We start from the raw sequence: 20,136 nt of genomic DNA, 5'->3' as shown, positions 1-20,136 counted from the left end.
TCCCAAAATGCCTTTGGCCTTCTTGGAAACAAGGGCACACTGTTGACTCATATCCAGCTTCTCGTCCACTGTAACCTCTAGGTCCTTTTCTGCAGAACTGCTGCCAAGCCATTCGGTCCCTAGTCTGTAGCGATGCATGGGATTCTTCTGTCCTAAGTGCAGGACTCTGCATTTGTCCTTGTTGAAGCTCAGATTTCTTTTGGCCCAATCCTCTAATTTGTCTAGGTCCCTCTGTATCCTATCCCTACCCTCCAGCATATCTACCTCTCTTTCCAGTTTATTGTTATCTGCAAACTTGCTGCGGGTGCAATCCACAGCATCCTCCAGATGATTTATGAAGGTATTGAACAAAATCGGCCCAAGGACCAACCCTTGGGGCACTCCACTTGATACCGGCTGCCAACTAGACATGGAGCCATTGATCACTAAATATTGAGTCCGACAATCTGGCCAGTTTTCTATCCACCTTTATAGTCCATTCATCCACCTATACCTCTTTAACTTGCTTTCAAGAATACTGTGGGAGACTGTGTCAAAAGCTTTGCTAAAGTCAAGGAACAACATGTCCACTGCTTTCCCCTCTTTCACAGAGTCAGTTATCTCATCATAGAAGGCAATTAGATTAATCAGGCATGACTTGCCCTTGGTGAATCCATGCTGACTGTTCCTGATCACTTTCCTCTCGTGTAAGTGCTTCAGAATGGATTCCTTGAGGACCTGCTCCATGATTTTTCCAGGGACTGAGGTGAGGCTGACTGGGCTGTAGTTCCCAGGATCCTCCTTCTTCCCTTTTTTAAAGATGGGCACTACATTAGCCTTTTTCCAGTCATCCGGGACCTCCCCCGATTGCCATGAGTTTTCAAAGATAATGGCCAATGGCTCTGCAATCACATCCGCCAACTCCTTTAGCGCTCGCGGATGCAGTGCATCCAGCCCCATGGACTTGTGCACGTCCAGCTTTTCTAAATAGTCCCAAACCACTTCTTTCTCCACAGAGGGCTGGTCACCTACTCCCCATGCTGTGCTGCCCAGTGCAGTAGTCTGGGAGCTGACCTTGTTCTTGAAGACAGAGGTAAAAAAAGCATTGAGTACATTAGCTTTTTCCATATCCTATGTCACTAGTTTGCCTCCCTCATTCAGTAAGGGGCCCACACTTTCCTTGACTTTCTTCTTGTTGCCAACATACCTGAAGAAACCCTTCTTGTTACTCTTAATATCTCTTGCTAGCTGCAACTCCATGTGTGATTTGGTCTTCCAGTTTTCACTCCTGCATGCCTGAGCAATATTTTTACACTCATTCCTGGTCATTTGTCCAATCTTCCACTTCTTGGAAGCTTCTTTTTTGTGTTTAAGATCAGCAAGGATTTCACTGTTAAGCCAAGCTGGTCACCTGCCATATTTACTATTCCTTCTACACATCGGGATGGTTTGTCCCTGTAACCTCAATAAGCTCTCCTGGACTCCTTTCCCCCACATGTTATTCTCCCAGGGAATCGTGCCCATCAGTTCCCTGAGGGAGTCAAAGTCTGCTTTTCTGAAGTCCAGGATCTGTATTATGCTGCTCTCCTTTCTTCCCTGTGTCAGGATCCTGAATTCGACCAACTCATGGTCACTGCCTCCCGGGTTCCCCAACACTTTTGCTTCCCCTACTAATTCTTCACAGTTTGTGAGCAGCCGGTCAAGAAGAGCTCTGCCTCTAGTTGGTTCCTCCAGCACTTGCACCAGAAAATTGTCCCCTACCCTTTCCAAAAACTTCCTGGATTGTCTGTGCACCGCTGTATTGCTCTCCCAGCAGATATCAGGGTGATTGAAGTCTCCCATGAGAACCAGGGCCTGTGAGCTAGTAACTTCCTTTAGTTGCCGGATGAAAGCCTCGTCCACCTCATCCCCTGGTCCGGTGGTCTATAGCAGACTCCCACCACGACATCACCCTTGTTGCTCACACTTCTAAACTTAATCCAGAGACACTCAGGTTTTTCTGCAGTTTCATACCGGGGCTCTGAGCAGTCATACTGCTCCCTTACATACAATGCAACTCCCCCAACCCTTTCTGCCCTGCCTGTCCTTTCTGAACATTTTATATCCATCCATGACAGTACTCCAGTCATGTGAGTTATCCCACCAAGTCTCTGTTATTCCAATCACGTCATAATTCCTTGACTGTGCCAGGACTTCCAGTTCTCCCTGCTTGTTTCCCAGGCTTCTTGCATTTGTGTATAGGCACTTGAGATAACTCGCTGATCGTCTCTTTTTCTCAGTGTGAGGCAGGAGCCCTCCCCTCTTACACTCTCCTGCTCATGCTTCCTCATGGTATCCCGCTTCGCCACTTACCTCAGGGCTTTGGTCTCCTTCCCCCAGTGAACCTAGTTTAAAGCCCTCCTCACTAGGTTAGCCAGTGCTTGCGAAGATGCTCTTTCCTCTCTTCGTTAGGTGGAGCCCGTCTCTGCCTAGCACTCCTCCTTCTTCGAACACCATCCCATGGTCAAAGAATCCAAAGCCTTCTCTCCAACACCAGCTGCGTAGCCATTTGTTGACTTCCACAATTCGGTGGTCTCTACCCAGACCTTTTCCTTCCACAGGAAGGATGGACAAGAACACCACTTGCTCCTCAGACTCCTTTATTCTTCTTCCCAGAGCCACGTAGTCTGCAGTGATCCACTCAAGGTCACTCTCGGCAGTATCATTGGTGCCCATGTGGAGAAGCAGGAAGGGGTAGCGATCCGAGGGCTTGGTGAGTCTCAGCAGTCTGTCTGTCACATCGTGAATCCTAGCTCCTGGCAAGCAGCAGACTTCTTGGTTTTCCCGGTCGGGGCGGCAGATAGATGACTCAGTCCCCCTGAGGACAGAGTCCCCGAGCACCACCACCCGCCTCCTTCTCTTGGGAGCGGTGGTCGTGGAATCCCCAACCCTAGGACAGTGCATCTCATGCCTTCCAATCGGCGGAGTCTCCTTCTGTTCCCTTCCCTCAGGCAGTGGGAATGGCACTGCAGAAGCATTCTTGGACTCTTCTGACCTGGTGAGGTATTCTACTAATGGTTGGACGTTTAGCACCAGTTAGTATTGTAGGCAAACAATTTTAAGTGTCTTTTTTTTGTCCCTGTCTGATTTTTATTTATGTATTTATTTATTTTAGGAGACTAATGTCATTTTCTTTAAAAGAAAGAAAGAAAGAAAGAAAGAAAGAAAGAAAGAAAGAAAGAAAGAAAGAAAGAAAGAAAGAAAGAAAGAAAGAAAGAAAGAAAGAAAGAAAGAAATGCAGTTAATGTTAGAACTGAAGCAGAAAAGTACGTGTCAGCCGAATTCTTTTTATGATGGCTATTACCTACATAAAACACGGCAATGTTAAAATAACATTGAGGGGCTAATCGAAAGTGACAAAAGTGAGCAAAAATAGGATTGAGACTGTCCTTAGCTCACCCTATTGTATCTGCAAGGTCCCCGAATATCATTAATGCTGACAATATTGACTCCTGCTATAGTTAACTTTGAATCCCAGCCTCCTTTAGTACTCCAGCATTATTTCCCTCTTGTTCAGTTGCTCATAACTTTAGCAGATAAATGCTTTCAGGGCTCAAATATTACATGTTTAATCTCAGCCCAAAGGTGGTTTAAAAAAATGGGGCCAAAATTTCAAAACAGCTCAGGTCTTGTTCAGGCACTTAAAGGATATAGTCATATTTCCAATGACCTCCGTGCCCAGCAGCTCTTCTGGGTGAAAAAAATGGAAACATATGGGCAGAATGTTGAAAAAAGCCTAAGGGTCGGATTTTTAAGGGTATTTAGGTTTCTAAAGATGCCGACAGGCATCCAGTGACATTTTTTAAAGCATATAGCCACCTAACTCCCATTTGTGACTCTCACTAGGTGCCTATCTGCATCTTTAAACATCTAAATACCTTCAAAATCTGGTCCTAAGTGACTTGGATTCACAAGTTCTTTGACTTTTAATGAGACTTCCGGATGAGATATTCCATAGAGTTTATGGGACTTAGCAACAGAATTGGGTGACATTTTTTGACTGAAACTTTTTTTTGGTTTAAAAATGCAGATTTGTGGCCATCGAAACATTTCACAAATTTGTGTTGATTTGGACAAATTGTTTGGGTTTAAAAAAGAACAAATTAAGATTAAAAACATTGAGAAAGTTGATGTCTCATGTTGACATTTTTTAAACGAAACTTTTAAATTTGTCAGTTTGAAACTTTTTATTTCAAAATTTCCTTTAATTTTATTTTAATTTTAAAACATTCAAAAATGCTCAAAATCAAAACAAAATCTTCATCTTGGGTCAAACAAAATGTTTCATTTGACCCACAACGACCCTTTTTATTTTAAATTTTAAGTCACCCATTGAAAAAAAATAAACATTTTCAGTTCAATCTGATCTTGTTTTTTGAATTTCCAAAGAACTGTACAATCCATTATTTGCCCAACCCTACTTAACAGCACAAGTCCCACTAAAAGTCAGTCAGTCTTCTGCTTTTATCGCACCTGTGTGCTTTAGAAAATCCCACCTAATTATGGCCAAGTGCCATTTTGAACCTCCAATCACAAGATTTGGATGTCCTGTTAAAGAAGCCCACATCTAAAAATATCTAGGCCTAGTTATCCATGTCCATTAAATACAAATCCAGGAAGATGCAGCTCAATCCCAACATAACACAAGTCTAGGTTGGATATTAGGAAAAACTTTGTCACTAGGAGGGTGGTGAAACACTGGAATGGGTTACCTAGGGAGGTGGTGGAATCTCCTTCCTTAGAAGTTTTTAAGGTCAGGCTGATATTCTATGATTCTATGACTGTCCAGTTCCAGTGGGACATTACAAATGACAATCATAGCCCTAAGTAAATGTCAGGAGATTTCATTTCCAGCTGCAATTGGGGAAATCAGCTGTGTAGAAATATGGCTGATATTTTTAATTGCAAACAGCATAACAAGCCCCACCCATTTTACATTTTCTTGCCATTTTAATTACAATAACTTAGGGAACATAGATTGCACAGCTGGACAATGCTGATTGCTTCTGTAAGTCATTTCAGGTTACAAATATATTCCATAATAGCTAATTACACTAATAAAGTACATAAGTTCATAAAAGCCAATTTTATCAGTCACTAAAAGAATTAAATTCCTACTTGTTAGCAGCCAATGCTGGTGCCGTGGGAGGAATCAGATGCTGAAAGCAGCAAACCCAAGCCAAACGAGGATCAACTTGCCATTTAAAAACAATTCCTCCAATTATTGACCCACCAACCCTCCCCACTGGAATCCCAACTCAGAACCATTTCTTTTTCCTTACTGCCCACCTCTGTCTTGCCTGCTCTCTGTGCTCTTTCTCTGTCCCCCCACCTCCATTTTTGCTTATTAATATCCAGTCAGCTCTGATTTGCTGGCCATGAGATATTATTGACCTTCCTGCTGACACCAGCGTTGCCACCTACCGAAGAGGTCAGAGGTATCCAGGACCTTGCAGCTCAGCATCCCAGTGGAGAGGAAATTCATAGAATCATAGAATCATAGAATATCAGGGTTGGAAGGGACCTCAGGAGGTCATCTAGTCCAACTCCCTGCTCAAAGCAGGACCGATCCCCAACTAAATCATCCCAGCCAGGGCTTTGTCAAGCCTCACCTTAAAAACTTCTAAGGAAGGAGATTCCACCACCTCCCTAGGTAACACATTCCAGTGTTTCACCACCCTCCTAGTGAAGAAGTTTTTCCTAATATCCAACCTAAACCTCCCCCACTGCAACTTGAGACCATTACTCCTTGTTCTGTCATCTGCTACCACTGAGAACAGTCTAGATCCATCCTCTTTGGAACCCCCTTTCAGGTAGTTGAAAGCAGCTATCAAATCCCCCCTCATTCTTCTCTTCCATAGACTAAACATCCTCAGTTCCCTCATGATGCGCTCTACTTCGCAGAGCCATTTATTCACCCCTGGAGCATCTAGCCAGCTCCTCTGGCCTTTGAGGGTATTTAGGGGAGGCAAACTAGGGCTCCTCCCACCCCCTGTCCCTCTCTTCTCCCTCCATCTCTACTTGCTTTCAATGGGGGCCTCACATGAGCTGCCCCTGCTCCCTCCCCACAGCTGGAGTCACAGTCTGAGCAGGGCCAAGCAGGGAGTAAGGGAGGCTTTCTTCTTGCTCCTTTTTTCTCCCCGTCCCTGCACTGCATGGCTTAGTGGAACACATGTGGGAAGGGTATGTGGACCCAGGAAGTATTAACTGTTCCTCGGATCCCTTTCTCAGGGTTCTGGGGACAGCTACAGTCACAACCCTTGGCGAGTTGTGCTACCAGGGAATCAGGAGGGGTTGATGTGACCGTGGCCAGGTGTAGAGGAATGAGGTGTCCACACAGGATGTGCTCAGTTGGGGTTCATGCCTGGGGATCCATGAAACATGGGGGCAGGTCCCATGGTAAGCCCTGTCTTCTCGATGGCCTGCTGTGAGACAATCTCTGGGTGGAAATGCCGGGGGAGATGTCCATGGAAAATGTCCCTTCCAGTGGCTGGACTAACCATTGGTGGGGAGGAACAACGATCTGGTTCTATGTCACCAAGTCATTTCCGACACTTCAAGCGGACAATGTTATTCTCCATGAACGAGACAATGAAATATTGGCTACCCCTGAATATTTAAAACCTTGAGCTTTAAATAGTAAATTAGGGCAGATGTGCCTGGGTGAGTGCTGTGCTTCAAAGCATTCTTCGCACTAGTTCTGTGCTTTCAGTAGGAACAGTTGGTCCAATATCTAGCCTAAGATATAGTGCGCTATTGTTTTTCTTTAAGAGAATATGTAGCCAGAGGTTTATACTTCTAAAATACACTCCGCTGAATACTTAACCTTGCACTTCAACTCAAAATTTGTTTTATTTTACTGTGATTTTGATGGGAACATAGTTAGGTCATAGAAATTATCCTATTGGATCAGACTCAGGGTCTGTCCAGGCCACAATCCTGCCTCTGGCTGTATCTACACTACAGAGCCTTCTTATAGTGCCTTGTGTAGATAGACTCATAGATTTTAAGGCCAGAAGGGACCATGGTGATCATCTAGCCTGACCTCCTGCACATTGCAGGCCACAGAACCTGAGGTGCCCACTCCTGTAAGAGGTCCATAACCTCTGACTGAGTTACTGAAGTCCTCAAATCATGATTTAAAGGGCTTCACGGTACAGAGAATCTACCCTTTACACTAATTTAAACATTCAAGTGACCCATGCCCCATGCTCAGAGATGCATCATATACCAACAGAAGTCTTTCTGTTGTTGTAGGAGCCCACCTTCCCGAACAATGTTAGCAAGGCCGACAGAAGTCCTCTTCTGTTTCCATAGCTGCGGCTATGCCGGGATTTTTCCACACCCTTGCTGACGCAGTTATGCAAATAGAAGTTTTACGTGTTGACCAAGGGCCAGATGCTCAAAAGGAGTTAGGCGCCTAAGTCACTATTTTAGGTGCCGGAGTCCCAGTTTTGGCTCCACCATGATGCACAAAGCTCCTGTTTAACCCCTGTAGGCGCCTAAATTAATTCATCACTCAATTTTTCTGAGTACAAATTCCCTAGGTGCCTCTGTTTCTGCCTCTGGGTGTGTGTATGCTGCCTTCCTGTGAATGTCCAGATACCTATCTCCCACCTAAGCCACAGGACAATTCCCAAAGCAGTGGAAGATAGGCATTTGGCTACCTAAGTCATGTGCAGGGCCTGCTCTAGTAGACGTGTTCAGAGACCGCCTACTGAATCAGCTCCTATTCAAAACCCAACTGGAGGAGCAGGACGTGGAGGTGGTCGTGTCTGCTGTATAACATTAACCTAGTGGTTAGCACTCTGGGATGTGGGTGACCCAGGTGAAATCCCCCCCACCCTACCAGAAGGGGTGAATGAATTTGAACAGGGCACTCCCATCTCTGAGGTGAATGCTCTAACCACTGAGATAAAAATTATCATTTGGCCATCTCTTCCTCCTCTTCCAGCAGTTTCTTTCTAAAATCACATATGGCGCCTAGCTCTAAAGAGGTTACCGGGTTCAGCTTCCCAAGCCAAGACAGGCACTTCCCTATAACCCAGAATAAGGCGTCTATCTATCGGAAAGGGGCAGGGCTTAGCACTCACCCATCTGGTCAGCCTCTCCCATTAGTTAGCTTACACAATGCCCAACCTAGGCTGCTAGCTTTTGTGAATGGCTGTCTATGGCATCTATCTCTCTCCATTCATTGTACAGGCACCTCACTCTGGCTTTGTGAATCAGAGGGATTTTCCAGGCACCTAAAAGTTAGGCAATGTAATGCTCAGTATCACAACACCTAAATCTTCCTGAGCATTCAGCCCACAGCCTCTGACAGTGGCCAGTCCCAGATGCTTCGGGGAAGATATAAGAAACCTTCTAGTCAGCAGCTGTGAGATGATCTGCCCCCGGGAAGGTCTCTCCCTCATCCCAATAGTTAAAGACTAAAACATCAGGTTTTATATCCCTTCAGATATACGGAGGCTGGATTTTTGGAAGTGCTCAGCTCCCTCTAGGCCAGCACTGAGCACTCTGAAAATCCCACCCTTTGTCTAGGGGTCTTAATTGACCCTTCGTTTTGGGGGCATTTTTTTTACTTCATATGCCAATAACTATTATGCTGAGCAACCATCAGTGAGCAGCTGCACCATTTCCATACGAATAAAGCTCTCGCTCTCTCTTTCCCCTTGCTATTCTGTTGCCAGTTGAGTCAAGCCCTGCTTTGAAATCAGGGGAGTACATGCCATCAATCAAGGAGCCTGGATGCTCTGCCTGAGCAACGCTTCAATTCACCATAGCCTGGGCTCTGAGGGAGAGATGCCTTTGTGGTGTTCCTCCCTCCACTCCCCCCGAGTTGGGTCATACCATCTCTGCAAAGTGGAAGTGGAAAGAACACCCCGTGAGGTTTTGGACTTCTAAGTCCCAGTGGCAGAGACCTACTCAGATAGTTCTCACCCTAGCACTCAAAAAAAGGCACAATTTCTTTGCCACTCCAGTTTTCCCACCAGTGGAAGTTGGAGTGGCTTTGCAGGAGCTATTGCTGAGTAATGCCGGTACACGAGAAAGATCCATACCGCTCTCTGTAACGTGGCCGGATCTGCGCCCACTTTGAGGTGTTTTACACTGCCATAACAGTGTAGAGGATCTTAGTGTAGCTGAGAGTCAGGCCCTCAGATTCGGGGCCAGATTTTCCAGCGCTCAGTCCCCATTTAGGCACCTAAAAGATGTGGGCCGATTTTCAAAAGGCTTCATGTTCCATTGAAAACAATGGAAGCTCCCGGCTGCTGAAATCTTTGGGAAATTTGGCCCTCTCTCTTTTTCTGCCGCAGTTCCTCCTGTCTTTTACTTTACATTTTTGGTTAAATTAACCATCATTTTAGCAGCTATTTCTTCTACCAAAAATCAGTTTAAAAATTATGGTATTTCCCTTCAACCTTGGAACTTTCAGCTTGCTAGGGCTTTTTAACAGTAAAGGCCATTCTCTTAGTCTTACTTTGTGACATCAAGTTGTCCAGATGGCATCTTCCTAGTTTGTTGTTAATTATTCTTTTGCACTACATTGAAAACAGGCACCTGCTTTACTTGATATATTCTTCTTTGTGGTTACAGCTGACCACGCAATGCATAGCAAATGGTTTATCTCACAATGCCAGTGTCAGCTTATGGAAGTTCTTGGGCAGGGCATGATTTTCTCAGATTTGAATGATCTGACAATTTTTTTGATGCTGTAGGATTAGTCCACATAGCATCCTATGTGAATAATCAGTGTCAGAGCTGTGTTGATTAGGTGGAAATGGTTGTAAGTCACATGAGTGGGGTTTTTTTTTGTTCCCTGATTGAACGAGTATTCCAGCATGTCCAGTGCAAACATCCACCTGCTTCTGTGTACTATTATTTATCCATGAATCCTTACAGCTCGTTTGGACATATGTTTGTTGCCAGCATTCATGCCAGTAAACACTGACTGCAGTTAGAATATCTTTACATTTCATTGACATTTTCCTTTAAATCTCTGTGGGCACATTAGAAATAAAGCCATTTGATGCATTGCAGTTTAGTTAGCAAGAAATTTCACATTTAATTTTAAAGCTTTCTAAGACTGGCCAAAGAAACTGAAGTCTCATATGGATTTGTTTAAGGAAATTCAGGGATAAACAGTTTGTAATTCAATAAATATTTTGACCAGAGGTCATTTTCTCCACAACTTCACTTCACCAAGAGTAAATTTTTATTCAGGAAACTGCTTAAAAATGAAAGAGATTTCCAAGAACCCTTTTAAAAATATTTCATCTATATTAACTGCGTTAGGGCAAGAAATAAGCTGGTGGCAACTGGCAAATTCACCCTCTTATACACCAAACAATTACTGAAGTATGAAAAGCATACACAGAAAATCACATTCCCTAAAGCTAGGTAGGATATTAGATTTGGCCACTTATAAGTAAGCCATCAACTAGCTTCTGGCTATACCATTTGGGAGTTATGCTATCTTCCAAGATGAAATTTACATTTTTCTTAATGCAGTATGATGTGTTCAATTTAAATCAAGATGCTTGATAAAAATGCTTGATAAAAATGATGCCCCTACTTAGTGACACAAATATTTAATGGGTTGCAAGATTTTATTTTGAGTGTTTTAAATGTAAAGACAGTGAAGAATGTCTTTCATTTTTTAAGGCTACAAATTCTTCACCATGGTAATAAGAAAATCAGATCATTGCAAATCTCTCAAACTGATGGCTCAGGCTCTACATCTGTCTATTGTGGGGTTTTGTTAAAAAGCTAGGATTTTTTTTTTTTTTAAGTTTAGATTCAGCAGAGATACAGCAGAGAATATAAGCATGGACTTAACCAAGAAAATGAGACCTGATCCAAAGAAAATGGTAATCTTTCTATTGAGATCAATGGCCATTTCATCAAGCCCATGAAATCCATAAGCATGTGCTTAAGCACTTTGCTGTATTGGGGCCTTAATTGGGAGTTGTCACTGATCACCACCATTCCAGATGAGGCCCTGTGACAGGAATGTGGGACTCCTGTAGATGCCTTTCCCTATTCTCAGCTCTTTTTCACCTATCCAATAAAAAATGCTCCGAGGCAATCTTTGAATTCCCACATCCCTGGGACTGCTTCAGTCCCCAGGGTAAGCTAGTGCAGCCCTGCGTGTGCACAAAGCAGTGCTGCGGGGCTGTAACATCAGCTCTACATGATGGGTCTTAAACAATGGTTGTTTCAACCCTTTCTCTCATCCTGGGGTTCAAACTAAAATGTCCCCCATCCTATTCCCTTCCAAGGGTAGGAAGTAAGAAACTGACCCCCTGTAGACTGCCTGGAGTATTGGTGCTATTATTTCTCAATTCAGTGAACAGACCAAACTTCATACATATGCTTAAACGTACTGGGCACTTTGTCCATGTGATCACAAAGCCATTCAGTGGCCCACAGCAAAACACACAGCAGAGCCAAATGAGACTGAAAGGGAAACATGAGATGGCCCAGGAATCACTGGATGAAATTCTAGGGTCTGTGTTAGGCAAGAGATCAGATTAGATGATCACAATGGTCCCCAGTGACTTTAAAATATAGGAAAAATGATCCATCTTTCTCTTTCCTCTCTCTGGAATATGGCACCTGTTAATTTTTTGCACTCAAACAGGGTAGGCTCAGAACTCTTCTATTTTGTGTCTAGGATGAATCAAAAGCAATCTTTGCTCTTTTTTAAAAAATATTACACATTCCATCCAAAGTTTTTGGGGCATGTGCCTGGCTGCCATCTGCTAGTGTTGGATAGAAAGGGTAGGAGGAATAAATATTTTATCATGAATTCAATTAATGGCTTTTTAGACAGATGAGAAATGAAATCTCGTTATAAAGCTATGAAACACAGCAGATGTAGTAGGTAATGAGCAAGCCCTTGCACTTAAGGGACTGCAGTTCAATTCCATTATCTGCCAATCAGGTCACTAATCACCAAACAAAGCTCCTGGAACTGGGAAAGGAAGGCAGTCCAAAAACAAAAAGTGATTGCCCTTTAAATTAAAAGTAGGCAAAACAAGTATGTGAAGCTGGTAAGTGGCCATGGAGTTGACAGCTCATCTAAGAGAAGAGACAAGATTCCAAGAGCTTCTTTGAAGGAATAATACAGGATTACAAACACATCAAAGGCACAACCTGTCAGAAAGGAGAGCACCAAGATAACCAAAAATAGTCTCAGAAGTTCATTTTTTCTAAAAACAGCCATGAAATAACCTAGCCTAATATATGTGGCAGGCAGTTAGTTGAGCACATTAGCAACAGAAAGACTTCCACAACATGAAAGTAGGAAAGAGAAGGCTGGATCTCATCTGGCTGAGTCATTGTTGTCCCATAGCCTTTAGTGGGACTGCATTGATCTGAAGATCTGGTCCAGAAAGTGTAGTAATATCCTGCCCATGAATCTTTACTTTCTAATAAGCAAAAAGATCATGTATTACATGTGGGAAACATGCCTTCTTATACATGGACTGTATATGGAAAACACCAAAACTCACACACTTCTAGTATATATGAAAAAAACACAGTCACGTATATTTACTGCACATGGAAATTTACACTCACATACATTAAATGTATATAGAAAATATGCACTCATTCACAGGCATGTATTGCATATGAAAAGAAGGCACGTGTAGTGTTTATGAAAAACATACATTATTTCTATTGATGACAAAGGTGTGATCAGCTGATCTGCACCCCAAAAGGCTCTCCAGCAGCAGCATTCCTTTAGCTTGTGCATTTTTGATTCAGTATCACTTCCACGCAGCAATCTTTCCCAGCGGCATCCCCTCCCACACTCAAGTACCAGGTTTCGTTTTTCAGCAGACCTCACCTTTCCCATATGCTCAAAGCAACTGGGGCATGGGATAGAGAGAAAGCTTGAATTGATATTGATCTCAAAGGCCCAAAGAGTTAAAGGTGTTTATAAACTCTTTCCCAGTCCTACATTAAACAGGGACAGATAGGTTTGGGGTTATTTTTAAACAGAGCCCTCGGTTTTACTTGGTTACTAGGCAAACACTCCAAAACATCCATTCAAATAGAAAGTTTATTGGTTAAACACAAAAGAGAAGAAGAAATTAAAACAAATGTCTATACTGAAATTGTGGTTGAGTGATTATGCAGGATGGACTTAGTCAGACCTTATCAAAATGTCTCTCCTTTTGGAGTCAAAATATCAGAGTCTCTTGTATTCAGAACAACTTTCTTTGAGGAGAAGGAAATGTTAATTTTTCTCTCAGTCCTCATGTCACTTATCCTGTTCTGAATAAACGAAGACACAAGAGGGAGGACAGACAGGACAGAAAAGATAGGTGAAATACAGCTTTTGTTGATGTTTTTGGAAGACTGGAACACTTGTTAGTTGCAAGTGGATGCTTTAGCTGGCAAGTCAACCACAACACCTAGTGTTTGGACCCTGGTTAGTTACAATTTGATCGAGTCTGTCATCTGGTTGGAAGCTTTCTCCTCAGACAAGGCCAGTTTGGATGAATGGCCGGGGTAGGGACCGTCGAATCGTGGAAGTCAACGAATGGCTACGCAGGTGTGTTGGAGAGAAGGCTTTGGATTCTTTGACCATGGGATGGTGTTCCATGAAGGAGGAGTGCTGGGCAGAGATGGGCTCCACCTAACGAAGAGAGGGAAGAGCATCTTTGCGAGCAGGCTGGCTAACCTAGTGAGGAGGGCTTTAAACTAGGTTCACCAGGGGAAGGAGACCAAAGCCCTGAGGTAAGTGGGCAAGCAGGATACCGGGAGGAAGCACAGGCAGGAACATCTGTGAGGCGAGGGCTCCTACCTCATACTGAGAATGAGGGGCGATCAGCAGGTTATCTCAAGTGCCTATATACAAATGCACAAAGCCTTGGAAACAAGCAGGGAGAACTGGAGGTCCTAGTGAAGGCAAGGAATTATGACGTGATTGGAATAACAGAGACTTGGTGGGATAACTCACATGACTGGAGTACTGTCATGGATGGTTATAAACCATTCAGGAAGGACAGGCAGGGCAGAAAAGCACTGTATGTAAGGGAGCAGTATGACTGCTCAGAGCTCCAGTATGAAACTGCAGAAAAACCTGAGTGACTCTGGATTAAGTTTAGAAGTGTGAGCAACAAGAGTGATGTAGTGGTGGGAGTCTGCTATAGACCACCGGACCAGGGGGATGAGGTGGATGAAGCTTTCTTCCGGCAACTCGCAAAAGCTACTAGATCGCACGCCCTGGTTCTCATGGGAGACTTTAATCATCCTGATATCTGCTGGGAGAGCACTACAGTGGTGCACAGACAATCCAGGAAGTTTTTGGAAAATGTAGGGGACAATTTCCTGGTGCAAGTGCTGGAGGAGCCAACTAGGGGGAGAGCTCTTCTTGACCTGCTGCTCACAAACCGGGAAGAATTAGTAGGGGAAGCAAAAGTGGATGGGAATCTGGGAGATAGTGACCATGAGTTGCTCGAGTTCAGGATCCTGACACAGGGAAGAAAGGTAAGCAGCAGAATACGGACCCTGGACTTCAGGACAGCAGACTTCGACTCCCTCAGGGAACTGATGGGTAGGATCCCCTGGGGGAATAACATGAGGGGGAAAGGAGTCCAGGAGAGCTGGCTGTATTTCAAAGAATCCCTATTGAGGTTACAGGGACAAACCATCCCAATGTGTCGAAAGAATAGTAAATATGGCAGATGACCAGCTCGGCTTAACAGTGAAATTCTTGCAGATCTTAAACATAAAAAAGAAGCTTACAAGAAGTGGAAGATTGGACAAATGACCAGGGAAGAGTATAAAAATGTGGCTCGGGCATGTAGGAATGAAATCAGGAGGGCCAAATTGCACCTGGAGCTGCAGCTAGCAAGAGATGTCAAGAGTAACAAGAAGGGTTTCTTCAGGTATGTTGGCAACAAGAAGAAAGTCAAGGAAAGTGTGGGCCCCTTACTGAATGAGGGAGGCAACCTAGTGACAGAGGATGTGGAAAAAGCTAATGTACTCAATGCTTTTTTTGCCTCTGTCTTCACGAAGAAGGTCAGCTCCCAGACTGCTGCACTGGGCAACACAGCATGGGGAGTAGGTGGCCAGCCCTCTGTGGAGAAAGAGGTGGTTAGAGCTACTTAGAAAAGCTGGACGTGCACAAGTCCACGGGGCTGGATGCGTTGCATCCGAGAGTGCTAAAGGAGTTGGCGGCTGTGATTGCTGAGCCATTGGCCATTGTCTTTGAAAACTCATGGCGATAGGGGGAAGTCCCGGATGACTGGAAAAAGGCTAATGTAGTGCCCATCTTTAAAAAAGTGAAGAAGGAGGATCCTGGGAACTACAGGCCAGTCAGCCTCACCTCAGTCCCCAGAAAAAATCATGGAGCAGGTCCTCAAGGAATCAATTCTGAAGCACTTACACGAGAGGAAAGTGATCAGGAACAGTCAGCATGGATTCACCAAGGGAAGGTCATGCCTGACTAATCTAATCGCCTTCTATGATGAGATTACTGGTTCTGTGGATGAAGGGAAAGCAGTGGATGTATTGTTTCTTGACTTTAGCAAAGCTTTTGACACGGTATCCCACAGTATTCTTGTCAGCAAGTTAAAGAAGTATGGGCTGGATGAATGCACTATAAGGTGGGTAGAAAGTTGGCTAGATTGTCGGGCTCAATGGGTAGTGATCAATGGCTCCATTCTAGATGGCAGCTAGTATCAAGTGGAGTGCCCCAAGGGTCGGTCCTGGGGCCGGTTTTGTTCAATATCTTCATAAATGATCTGGAGGATGGTGTGGATTGCACTCTCAGCAAATTTGCGGATGATACTAAACTGGGAGGAGTGGTAGATACGGTGGTAGATAAGGATAGGGTACAGAGGGACCTAGACAAATTGGAGGATTGGGCCAAAAGAAATCTGATGAGGTTCAACAAGAATAAGTGCAGGGTCCTGCACATAGGATGGAAGAATCGAATGCACCGCTACAGTCTAGGGACCGAATGGCTAGGCAGCAGTTCTGCGGAAAAGGACCTAGGGGTGACAGTGGACGAGAAGCTGGATATGAGTCAGCAGTGTGCCCTTGTTGCCAAGAAGGCCAATGGCATTTTGGGATGTATAAGTAGGGGCATAGCCAACAGATCGAGGGACGTGATCATTCCCCTCTATTCGACATTGGTGAGGCCTCATCTGGAGTACTGTGTCCAGTTTTGGGCCCCACACTACAAGAAGGAGGTGGATAAATTGGAGAGAGTCCAGCGAAGGGCAACAAAAATGATTAGGGGTCTAGAACACATGACTTATGAGGAGAGGCTGAGGGAACTGGGATTGTTTAGTCTGCAGAAGAGAAGAATGAGGGGGGATTTGATAGCTGCTTTCAACTACCTGAGAGGTGGTTCCAAAGAGGATGGTTCTAGACTATTCTCAGTGGTAGAAGATGACAGGACAAGGAGTAATGGTCTCAAGTTGTAGTGGGGGAGGTTTAGGTTGGATATTAGGAAAAACTTTTTCACTAGGAGGGTGGTGAAACACTGGAATGTGTTACCTAGGGAGGTGGTAGAATCTCCTTCCTTAGAAGTTTTTAAGGTGGGGCTTGACAAAGCCCTGGCTGGGATGATTTAATTGGGGATTGGTCCTGCTTTGAGCAGGGGGTTGGACTAGATGACCTCCTGCGGTCCCTTCCAACCCTGATATTCTATGATTCTATGATTTGAATGCAATACAGTTGATTTCAGGATTTGAAGAAAAGCCAAGAGAGTGAGGAGAAAAGCAATGCTGGGGCAGAAAATAACATAACAAGGGAAGGGAATACAATCTAGGCCCTAGGGAATAAAGGATATTGTGTGCCTTTGTGGTGCTGCTCATTAGATCTCTCCACTGGTGGGCTGAGGATGGAATATCATAGTATTGTGATGATTTTCAGCACTCACAAGTGAAAACAAAGTTCTTTGAACAAGAGCAAGACCAGCCAGCCTTCTCTTCAGGAAGAAAGTCCATGAAATGAGTCGAGATGAGTTGCAGTGATGGCAGATTGAAGGATGAACTGCGGAAAGATGAAAATGAGGCAAGATGAACTGGGATGCAAGGTGGGATGGGGCATGAGAAAGACAGCTGAACTGAACTGATCATGTGTTTTTTGAAGTATCTTTTGAAGATGCCAAAAAAGGGGGAAAGTGGGTGATATAGTCCATCCTCCTCACTATTTTGTCCACCAATTAGTGCTACTATCCGTCACACCAATTTTGGTCCATTCACTTTTGATAATACATCTTCTGTTTTTACCAAGCATAATTTCAACAGTCCTTGGATTTTATCAGCATGCCCTTTTTGGTTTAGACTAATCCAGTTTCTCTGTCTTGTTCTCCAACACTTATAACATTCAACATCGGAAACAGCTTGGCCTAATTTTCATGCTTATTGTTCATATCTTATGAACCTTCACATCTCACAATAGGGGTACATTCTGTAGGCCCAGTGGTTACAACAGGCCTCAGTGTTCTGATTCGTTCAGGTCATGCTGAGCCTGCCTTCCATCTCTGTGGAGAGACAAGGTGGGTGAGGTAAATAACTTTTATTGGACCAACTTGCGTTGATGAGAGACACAAGACTGAAGGAAAGCTCTACGTAATCTCAAAAGCTTGTCTCTCTCCCCAACACAAGTTGGTCTAGTAAAAGACCTTACCGCTCTAATATATTGGGACCCACACGGCTACAGAAACACCACATACCATCTCTGTACTAACTCTGTGCTTCTCTAACATCCTCAGTTATTAACAGCACCACACAAACAGGCCATTGCCATATATTTTGGTGACAACAAAACTTAAAAGGAGACAGGTTATCATTAACCAAGAGAGGCTTTCATCTGAACATTCCAGTGAAAGGCTATTGAGTGATTCCTCTGACAAAATTTGAGAGACAGCACTATTGACAAATCAAAGGAATGTTTCCTACTGTGCTCATAGCAGCAGACATAACTTCTCTGGACTTTTCCAAGAGAAAAGATAGCATCAGCAATACCTGCTCAAGTAAGCGACCAAACAAGTTTACCAGGAAAATCAAATAACCAAAATGCCAGTGGGAAAATCCAGTGGGTCAGACAGGTAGAGATTGTAGCATATTAGAAGTACAATAAAGACACAAAAATAATGCAGTATTCTACATTAATAAGCTGAATCATTGTATCCTACTTGAGCACTGCAGCAGTACTTGGTCTCTTATCTTCTATAAGAGAAAAATATCAGAGGAAGGATAATCTTGTCCATAAGGCAGTTGTCTGGGCCTCAGAAAGGCTGAATCCAGTTATTGCCTTTGACACAGACTTCCTGGGCAACCTTGGTGTGAGACCCTTTGGCCAAGATTTTCACAAAGAAGAGCCTGAAGTTAGGCTTCTGACATCAGTGGAAGCTGGTGAATGCTCAGCACTTTTGGAATCCAGGCCTCTTAGTTAGGTATGTGAATATAAATTTAGGAGCCTAACTGCAGGTCTTATTTGTGAAAATCTTGGCCTTACTCTCTGTGTGGGTGTAGTGCTCCACCTGTCCAATGGGGATAACGCATTATACTATTTCCTTTGGCAGCCATGTGCATTAGACCAGGGTTCTCAAACTAGGTCCGCCGCTTGTTCAGGGAAAGCCCCTGCCGGGGCGGGCCAGTTTGTTTACCTGCCGCGTCTGCAGGTTCGGCCGATCGCAGCTCCCACTGGCCACGGTTCACCGCTCCAGGCTAATGGGGGCTGCAGGAAGGGCGGCCAGCACATCCCTTGGCCCGCACTGCTTCCCACAGCCCCCATTGGCCTGGAGCGGCAAACCGCGGCCAGTGGGAGCAGTGATCGGCTGAACCTGCGGACGTGGCAGGTAAACAAAATGGCCCGGCCCACCAGGGGCTTTCCCTGAACGAGTGGTGGCCCTAGTTTGAGAACGACTTCATTAGACTATAAGCTCTCTGAGGCAGGGATTGCATTTTAGTTTGTGTATGGACAGCTTCTAGCACAATGGGCAGGACCCATGAGCGCTCTTATAATTCAAACAATAAATAATTGATAACAATTTGCAAGTGTCCTTGGTTGCCTGAATATCAAACCTAACAATGCAGTAGACAAGTTCTTAAGCCTTTAAGCCTATGTACAAAATTACAGAAAGGATGGTTTATTATTTCAAATGGATAGAGCCTTAGACAGTGGGGAAAATCCCACATATTTCTGTCTGTCCTATAACAAAGGCTATGAAAGTCATAAATCTAGTTTTAAATCTAGCCATAAATCCTCAGAGAAATGTTTACATGTATTCAGAGCCCACAAAAGGTGACTCCAAATGAATCTCTGGCTAAATATATTTATATACCATGATCAAACCTTTTTCTATGTTACAATCACTCTGCAGTTTATGAATTCAAGTCTTTGCCAATGCAAATAAAAGAAAACCTTGTTATTATAAAAATGGAATTGGAAATAGAGAAATGATGGAATAAAGCTCTGAGACAAATTAAAGACTTGATAAAAGTCTCTCATTCTAGATGAACAGCACAGCAAAAGCAGTGAGATTGGAAGTCATTGTATGTGGGCTACACTTTCTCAGGAAGTTTTAACAAATTGTCCTTTGCAAGTCCCAGTCAAACACATACACATAAAAGATCACATTAAAGAGGAAGTGGGACTATTTTTCCATGCAGTTGCTTTGGGTTTTGTCTTCACTGCTGCCATAAATATAAAGGGAAGGGTAAACCCCTTTAAAATCCCTCCTGGCCAGAGGAAAAAACCCTTTCACCTGTAAAGGGTTAAGAAGCTAGGATAACCTCGCTGGCACCTGACCACAATGATCAATGAGAAGACAAGATATTTTCAAAGCTGGAGGGAGGGGAAAAAAAGGGTCTGAGTCTGTCTGGGTGATGCTTTTGACAGGGACAGAACAGGAATGGAGTCTTAGAACTTAGTAAGTAATCTAGCTAGATATGCGTTAGATTATGATTTCTTAAAATGGCTAAGAAATTAAGCTGTGCTGAAAGGAATGGATATTCCTGTCTTTGTGTCTTTTTGTAACTTAAGGTTTTGCCTAGAGGGATTCTCTATGTTTTGAATCTAATTACCCTGTAAGGTATTTACCATCCTTATTTTACAGAGGTGATTCGTTTTACTTCTATTAAA

This window comes from Eretmochelys imbricata, chromosome 4 (assembly GCF_965152235.1).
Source record: "Eretmochelys imbricata isolate rEreImb1 chromosome 4, rEreImb1.hap1, whole genome shotgun sequence".
Lineage (NCBI taxonomy): Eukaryota > Metazoa > Chordata > Testudines > Cheloniidae > Eretmochelys > Eretmochelys imbricata.
The sequence above is the reverse complement of the archived record's forward strand: the minus strand, read 5'-3'. Positions refer to the sequence as shown.